The following is a 9,710-nucleotide window of genomic DNA, read 5'->3' as shown; positions in this document are numbered from 1 at the left end:
CCAAAACCCACAGTTTACACTTTTCCACATTGATGACCATGGAAAACCCAACGAAACCCAACGGAGACCACAAAACACGTCAAAAAAAAAAAAAAAAAAAAAAAAAAAAAAAAAAAAAAAAGAAAGGGATCACCCCCAAAATTGGAAGAAAATCCTTCAAAATCATAGATCCACCCCAAAACCACCCTAAACCTACCTGATGATCTCCAAAACCCACAACTTACAATTTTCCAACATGATGACCATGGAAAACCCAACGAAACCCAACGGAGACCCCAAAAGAAGTCAAAAACACCCCAAACAAGAACGGGATAAACCCTAAAAACGAAAGAAAACCCCAAAAGCCATAGATCCACACCAAAAGTCCCCCTAAACCTACCTGATGTTCTCCAAAACCCACAATTTACACTTTTCCACCATGATGACCACGGAAAACCCAACAGAGAACCCAAAACACGTCAAAAACACCCCAAACAAGAACAGGATCACCCCCAAAACCAAAGAAAACCCCAAAAAGCACGGATCCAATCCCAAAACCACTCTAAACGTACCTGATGTTCTCCAAATCCAAATGTCCACTCCCAACCACCATAAAACCCATTAGGAACTCAACGAAACCCAACGGAAACCCCAAAACACGTCAAAAACACCCCAAAAAAGAACTGAATCAGAAGAAAAAACACCAAAAACTATGAATTTCCCCACAAAACCACCCTAAACTCACCTGATCTTCTTCAAAACCCACAATCCACTCCCATTTCCCTTAAGGACCAACGAGAATCCAACTAAAACCCAACGGAGACCCCAAAACAAGTCAAAAACACCCCAAACAAGAACGGAATCACCCCCAAAACTGGAAGAAAATCCCCAAAAAACATAGATCCACCCCAAAACGACACTAAACCTACCTGATCTTCTCCAAAACACGCAAGTTAAACTTTTCCAACATGATGAAAAACAAGAACCCAACAAAACCCAACAGAGACCCCAAAACATGTCAAAAACACCCCAAAAAAGAACGGGATCACCCCCAACACTGGAAGAAAATTCCCCCCCAAAAAATTTACAATTTTCACCATGATGACCAACATGAACCAAACGAAAACCCAAAAGGAGACACCAAAACACGTCAAAAACACCCCAAAAAAGAAAGGGATCACCCATAAACTGGAAGAAAATCCCCAAAAAGCACAGATCCAATCCCAAAACCAGCCTAAACCTACCTGATGTTCTCCAAAACCCACAAATTTACCCTTTTCCACCATGATGACCATGGAAAACCCAACGAAACCCAATGGAGACAAAAAACATGTCAAAAAAAAAAAAACAAAAACAAAAACAAAAAAGAACAGGATCTCCCCAAAAAAGAGAAGAAAACCCCAAATGCCATAGATCCACCCCAAAAGTCCCCCTAAGCCTACCTGATGTTCTCCAAAACCCACAATTTACCCTTTTTCACAATGATGACCAACGAGAACCCAACAAAACCCAACGGACAACCCCAAAACACGTCAAAAACACCCCAAAAAAGAACAGGATCCCCCCAAAAAACAGAAGAAAACCCCAAATACCATGAATCCACCCCAAAAGTCCCCCTAAACCTACCTGAAGTTCTCCAAAACCCACAATTTACCCTTTTCCACCAAGATGCCAACAGAAAACCCAACGAAACCCAACAGAGACATCAAAACATGTCAAAAACACCCCAAAAAAGAACGGGATAACCCCCAAAACTGGAAGAAAATCCCCAAAAAGCATGGATCCAATTCCAAAACCACCCTAAACCTACCTGATCTTCTCCAAATCCCAAAGTCCACTCCCAACCACCATAAAACCCATTAGGAACTCAACAAAATGCAACAGAAACCCCAAAACACCTCAAAAACACCCCAAAAGCAAACCGGATCAGAAGAAAATACGTGATTTAACCCCAAGAAAACCCTTAAACCTACCTGATCTTCTCCAAATCCCAAAATCCACTCCCACCCACCATAAAACCCATTAGGAACTCAACAAAACGCAACGGAAACCCCAAAACACGTCAAAAACACCCCAAAAAAGAACTGGATCAGAAGGAAAAAAAAAACAAAACTATGCATTTCCCTCCCAAATCACCCTAAACTTACCTGATCTTCTTCAAAACCCACAATCCACTCCCATTTAGCTTAACGACCAACGAGAACCCAACAAAACCCAACGGAGACCCCAAAAACGTCAAAAACACCCCAAAAAAGAACTGGTTCAACCCCAACAACGAAAGAAAACCCCAAAAGCCATAGATCCACACCAAAAATCCCCCTAAACCAACCTGAAGTTCTCCAAAACCCACAGTTTACACTTTTCCACATTGATGACCATGGAAAACCCAACGAAACCCAACGGAGACCACAAAACACGTCAAAAAAAAAAAAAAAAAAAAAAAAAAAAAAAAAAAAGAAAGGGATCACCCCCAAAATTGGAAGAAAATCCTTCAAAATCATAGATCCACCCCAAAACCACCCTAAACCTACCTGATGATCTCCAAAACCCACAATTTACAATTTTCCAACATGATGACCATGGAAAACCCAACGAAACCCAACGGAGACCCCAAAAGAAGTCAAAAACACCCCAAACAAGAACGGGATAAACCCTAAAAACGAAAGAAAACCCCAAAAGCCATAGATCCACACCAAAAGTCCCCCTAAACCTACCTGATGTTCTCCAAAACCCACAATTTACACTTTTCCACCATGATGACCACGGAAAACCCAACAGAGAACCCAAAACACGTCAAAAACACCCCAAACAAGAACAGGATCACCCCCAAAACCAAAGAAAACCCCAAAAAGCACGGATCCAATCCCAAAACCACTCTAAACGTACCTGATGTTCTCCAAATCCAAATGTCCACTCCCAACCACCATAAAACCCATTAGGAACTCAACGAAACCCAACGGAAACCCCAAAACACGTCAAAAACACCCCAAAAAAGAACTGAATCAGAAGAAAAAACACCAAAAACTATGAATTTCCCCACAAAACCACCCTAAACTCACCTGATCTTCTTCAAAACCCACAATCCACTCCCATTTCCCTTAAGGACCAACGAGAATCCAACTAAAACCCAACGGAGACCCCAAAACAAGTCAAAAACACCCCAAACAAGAACGGAATCACCCCCAAAACTGGAAGAAAATCCCCAAAAAACATAGATCCACCCCAAAACGACACTAAACCTACCTGATCTTCTCCAAAACACGCAAGTTAAACTTTTCCAACATGATGAAAAACAAGAACCCAACAAAACCCAACAGAGACCCCAAAACATGTCAAAAACACCCCAAAAAAGAACGGGATCACCCCCAACACTGGAAGAAAATTCCCCCCCAAAAAATTTACAATTTTCACCATGATGACCAACATGAACCAAACGAAAACCCAAAAGGAGACACCAAAACACGTCAAAAACACCCCAAAAAAGAAAGGGATCACCCATAAACTGGAAGAAAATCCCCAAAAAGCACAGATCCAATCCCAAAACCAGCCTAAACCTACCTGATGTTCTCCAAAACCCACAAATTTACCCTTTTCCACCATGATGACCATGGAAAACCCAACGAAACCCAATGGAGACAAAAAACATGTCAAAAAAAAAAAAACAAAAACAAAAACAAAAAAGAACAGGATCTCCCCAAAAAAGAGAAGAAAACCCCAAATGCCATAGATCCACCCCAAAAGTCCCCCTAAGCCTACCTGATGTTCTCCAAAACCCACAATTTACCCTTTTTCACAATGATGACCAACGAGAACCCAACAAAACCCAACGGACAACCCCAAAACACGTCAAAAACACCCCAAAAAAGAACAGGATCACCCCAAAAAACAGAAGAAAACCCCAAATACCATGAATCCACCCCAAAAGTCCCCCTAAACCTACCTGAAGTTCTCCAAAACCCACAATTTACCCTTTTCCACCAAGATGCCAACAGAAAACCCAACGAAACCCAACAGAGACATCAAAACATGTCAAAAACACCCCAAAAAAGAACGGGATAACCCCCAAAACTGGAAGAAAATCCCCAAAAAGCATGGATCCAATTCCAAAACCACCCTAAACCTACCTGATCTTCTCCAAATCCCAAAGTCCACTCCCAACCACCATAAAACCCATTAGGAACTCAACAAAATGCAACAGAAACCCCAAAACACCTCAAAAACACCCCAAAAGCAAACCGGATCAGAAGAAAATACGTGATTTAACCCCAAGAAAACCCTTAAACCTACCTGATCTTCTCCAAATCCCAAAATCCACTCCCACCCACCATAAAACCCATTAGGAACTCAACAAAACGCAACGGAAACCCCAAAACACGTCAAAAACACCCCAAAAAAGAACTGGATCAGAAGGAAAAAAAAACAAAACTATGCATTTCCCTCCCAAATCACCCTAAACTTACCTGATCTTCTTCAAAACCCACAATCCACTCCCATTTAGCTTAACGACCAACGAGAACCCAACAAAACCCAACGGAGACCCCAAAAACGTCAAAAACACCCCAAAAAAGAACTGGTTCAACCCCAACAACGAAAGAAAACCCCAAAAGCCATAGATCCACACCAAAAATCCCCCTAAACCAACCTGAAGTTCTCCAAAACCCACAGTTTACACTTTTCCACATTGATGACCATGGAAAACCCAACGAAACCCAACGGAGACCACAAAACACGTCAAAAAAAAAAAAAAAAAAAAAAAAAAAAAAAAAAAAGAAAGGGATCACCCCCAAAATTGGAAGAAAATCCTTCAAAATCATAGATCCACCCCAAAACCACCCTAAACCTACCTGATGATCTCCAAAACCCACAATTTACAATTTTCCAACATGATGACCATGGAAAACCCAACGAAACCCAACGGAGACCCCAAAAGAAGTCAAAAACACCCCAAACAAGAACGGGATAAACCCTAAAAACGAAAGAAAACCCCAAAAGCCATAGATCCACACCAAAAGTCCCCCTAAACCTACCTGATGTTCTCCAAAACCCACAATTTACACTTTTCCACCATGATGACCACGGAAAACCCAACAGAGAACCCAAAACACGTCAAAAACACCCCAAACAAGAACAGGATCACCCCCAAAACCAAAGAAAACCCCAAAAAGCACGGATCCAATCCCAAAACCACTCTAAACGTACCTGATGTTCTCCAAATCCAAATGTCCACTCCCAACCACCATAAAACCCATTAGGAACTCAACGAAACCCAACGGAAACCCCAAAACACGTCAAAAACACCCCAAAAAAGAACTGAATCAGAAGAAAAAACACCAAAAACTATGAATTTCCCCACAAAACCACCCTAAACTCACCTGATCTTCTTCAAAACCCACAATCCACTCCCATTTCCCTTAAGGACCAACGAGAATCCAACTAAAACCCAACGGAGACCCCAAAACAAGTCAAAAACACCCCAAACAAGAACGGAATCACCCCCAAAACTGGAAGAAAATCCCCAAAAAACATAGATCCACCCCAAAACGACACTAAACCTACCTGATCTTCTCCAAAACACGCAAGTTAAACTTTTCCAACATGATGAAAAACAAGAACCCAACAAAACCCAACAGAGACCCCAAAACATGTCAAAAACACCCCAAAAAAGAACGGGATCACCCCCAACACTGGAAGAAAATTCCCCCCCAAAAAATTTACAATTTTCACCATGATGACCAACATGAACCAAACGAAAACCCAAAAGGAGACACCAAAACACGTCAAAAACACCCCAAAAAAGAAAGGGATCACCCATAAACTGGAAGAAAATCCCCAAAAAGCACAGATCCAATCCCAAAACCAGCCTAAACCTACCTGATGTTCTCCAAAACCCACAAATTTACCCTTTTCCACCATGATGACCATGGAAAACCCAACGAAACCCAATGGAGACAAAAAACATGTCAAAAAAAAAAAAACAAAAACAAAAACAAAAAAGAACAGGATCTCCCCAAAAAAGAGAAGAAAACCCCAAATGCCATAGATCCACCCCAAAAGTCCCCCTAAGCCTACCTGATGTTCTCCAAAACCCACAATTTACCCTTTTTCACAATGATGACCAACGAGAACCCAACAAAACCCAACGGACAACCCCAAAACACGTCAAAAACACCCCAAAAAAGAACAGGATCACCCCAAAAAACAGAAGAAAACCCCAAATACCATGAATCCACCCCAAAAGTCCCCCTAAACCTACCTGAAGTTCTCCAAAACCCACAATTTACCCTTTTCCACCAAGATGCCAACAGAAAACCCAACGAAACCCAACAGAGACATCAAAACATGTCAAAAACACCCCAAAAAAGAACGGGATAACCCCCAAAACTGGAAGAAAATCCCCAAAAAGCATGGATCCAATTCCAAAACCACCCTAAACCTACCTGATCTTCTCCAAATCCCAAAGTCCACTCCCAACCACCATAAAACCCATTAGGAACTCAACAAAATGCAACAGAAACCCCAAAACACCTCAAAAACACCCCAAAAGCAAACCGGATCAGAAGAAAATACGTGATTTAACCCCAAGAAAACCCTTAAACCTACCTGATCTTCTCCAAATCCCAAAATCCACTCCCACCCACCATAAAACCCATTAGGAACTCAACAAAACGCAACGGAAACCCCAAAACACGTCAAAAACACCCCAAAAAAGAACTGGATCAGAAGGAAAAAAAAAACAAAACTATGCATTTCCCTCCCAAATCACCCTAAACTTACCTGATCTTCTTCAAAACCCACAATCCACTCCCATTTAGCTTAACGACCAACGAGAACCCAACAAAACCCAACGGAGACCCCAAAAACGTCAAAAACACCCCAAAAAAGAACTGGTTCAACCCCAACAACGAAAGAAAACCCCAAAAGCCATAGATCCACACCAAAAATCCCCCTAAACCAACCTGAAGTTCTCCAAAACCCACAGTTTACACTTTTCCACATTGATGACCATGGAAAACCCAACGAAACCCAACGGAGACCACAAAACACGTCAAAAAAAAAAAAAAAAAAAAAAAAAAAAAAAAAAAAAAAAGAAAGGGATCACCCCCAAAATTGGAAGAAAATCCTTCAAAATCATAGATCCACCCCAAAACCACCCTAAACCTACCTGATGATCTCCAAAACCCACAATTTACAATTTTCCAACATGATGACCATGGAAAACCCAACGAAACCCAACGGAGACCCCAAAAGAAGTCAAAAACACCCCAAACAAGAACGGGATAAACCCTAAAAACGAAAGAAAACCCCAAAAGCCATAGATCCACACCAAAAGTCCCCCTAACCCTACCTGATGTTCTCCAAAACCCACAATTTACACTTTTCCACCATGATGACCACGGAAAACCCAACAGAGAACCCAAAACACGTCAAAAACACCCCAAACAAGAACAGGATCACCCCCAAAACCAAAGAAAACCCCAAAAAGCACGGATCCAATCCCAAAACCACTCTAAACGTACCTGATCTTCTCCAAATCCAAATGTCCACTCCCAACCACCATAAAACCCATTAGGAACTCAACGAAACCCAACGGAAACCCCAAAACACGTCAAAAACACCCCAAAAAAGAACTGAATCAGAAGAAAAAACACCAAAAACTATGAATTTCCCCACAAAACCACCCTAAACTCACCTGATCTTCTTCAAAACCCACAATCCACTCCCATTTCCCTTAAGGACCAACGAGAATCCAACTAAAACCCAACGGAGACCCCAAAACAAGTCAAAAACACCCCAAACAAGAACGGAATCACCCCCAAAACTGGAAGAAAATCCCCAAAAAACATAGATCCACCCCAAAACGACACTAAACCTACCTGATCTTCTCCAAAACACGCAAGTTAAACTTTTCCAACATGATGAAAAACAAGAACCCAACAAAACCCAACAGAGACCCCAAAACATGTCAAAAACACCCCAAAAAAGAACGGGATCACCCCCAACACTGGAAGAAAATTCCCCCCCAAAAAATTTACAATTTTCACCATGATGACCAACATGAACCAAACGAAAACCCAAAAGGAGACACCAAAACACGTCAAAAACACCCCAAAAAAGAAAGGGATCACCCATAAACTGGAAGAAAATCCCCAAAAAGCACAGATCCAATCCCAAAACCAGCCTAAACCTACCTGATGTTCTCCAAAACCCACAAATTTACCCTTTTCCACCATGATGACCATGGAAAACCCAACGAAACCCAATGGAGACAAAAAACATGTCAAAAAAAAAAAAAAAAAAAAAAAAAAAAGAACAGGATCTCCCCAAAAAAGAGAAGAAAACCCCAAATGCCATAGATCCACCCCAAAAGTCCCCCTAAGCCTACCTGATGTTCTCCAAAACCCACAATTTACCCTTTTTCACAATGATGACCAACGAGAACCCAACAAAACCCAACGGACAACCCCAAAACACGTCAAAAACACCCCAAAAAAGAACAGGATCACCCCAAAAAACAGAAGAAAACCCCAAATACCATGAATCCACCCCAAAAGTCCCCCTAAACCTACCTGAAGTTCTCCAAAACCCACAATTTACCCTTTTCCACCAAGATGCCAACAGAAAACCCAACGAAACCCAACAGAGACATCAAAACATGTCAAAAACACCCCAAAAAAGAACGGGATAACCCCCAAAACTGGAAGAAAATCCCCAAAAAGCATGGATCCAATTCCAAAACCACCCTAAACCTACCTGATCTTCTCCAAATCCCAAAGTCCACTCCCAACCACCATAAAACCCATTAGGAACTCAACAAAATGCAACAGAAACCCCAAAACACCTCAAAAACACCCCAAAAGCAAACCGGATCAGAAGAAAATACGTGATTTAACCCCAAGAAAACCCTTAAACCTACCTGATCTTCTCCAAATCCCAAAATCCACTCCCACCCACCATAAAACCCATTAGGAACTCAACAAAACGCAACGGAAACCCCAAAACACGTCAAAAACACCCCAAAAAAGAACTGGATCAGAAGGAAAAAAAAAACAAAACTATGCATTTCCCTCCCAAATCACCCTAAACTTACCTGATCTTCTTCAAAACCCACAATCCACTCCCATTTAGCTTAACGACCAACGAGAACCCAACAAAACCCAACGGAGACCCCAAAAACGTCAAAAACACCCCAAAAAAGAACTGGTTCAACCCCAACAACGAAAGAAAACCCCAAAAGCCATAGATCCACACCAAAAATCCCCCTAAACCAACCTGAAGTTCTCCAAAACCCACAGTTTACACTTTTCCACATTGATGACCATGGAAAACCCAACGAAACCCAACGGAGACCACAAAACACGTCAAAAAAAAAAAAAAAAAAAAAAAAAAAAAAAAAAAAAAGAAAGGGATCACCCCCAAAATTGGAAGAAAATCCTTCAAAATCATAGATCCACCCCAAAACCACCCTAAACCTACCTGATGATCTCCAAAACCCACAATTTACAATTTTCCAACATGATGACCATGGAAAACCCAACGAAACCCAACGGAGACCCCAAAAGAAGTCAAAAACACCCCAAACAAGAACGGGATAAACCCTAAAAACGAAAGAAAACCCCAAAAGCCATAGATCCACACCAAAAGTCCCCCTAACCCTACCTGATGTTCTCCAAAACCCACAATTTACACTTTTCCACCATGATGACCACGGAAAACCCAACAGAGAACCCAAA

The sequence above is a fragment of the Aythya ferina genome (genome assembly GCF_964211825.1).
Source record: "Aythya ferina genome assembly, chromosome: 4".
Classification (NCBI taxonomy): domain Eukaryota; kingdom Metazoa; phylum Chordata; class Aves; order Anseriformes; family Anatidae; genus Aythya; species Aythya ferina.
This window is presented reverse-complemented; position numbering follows the sequence as displayed.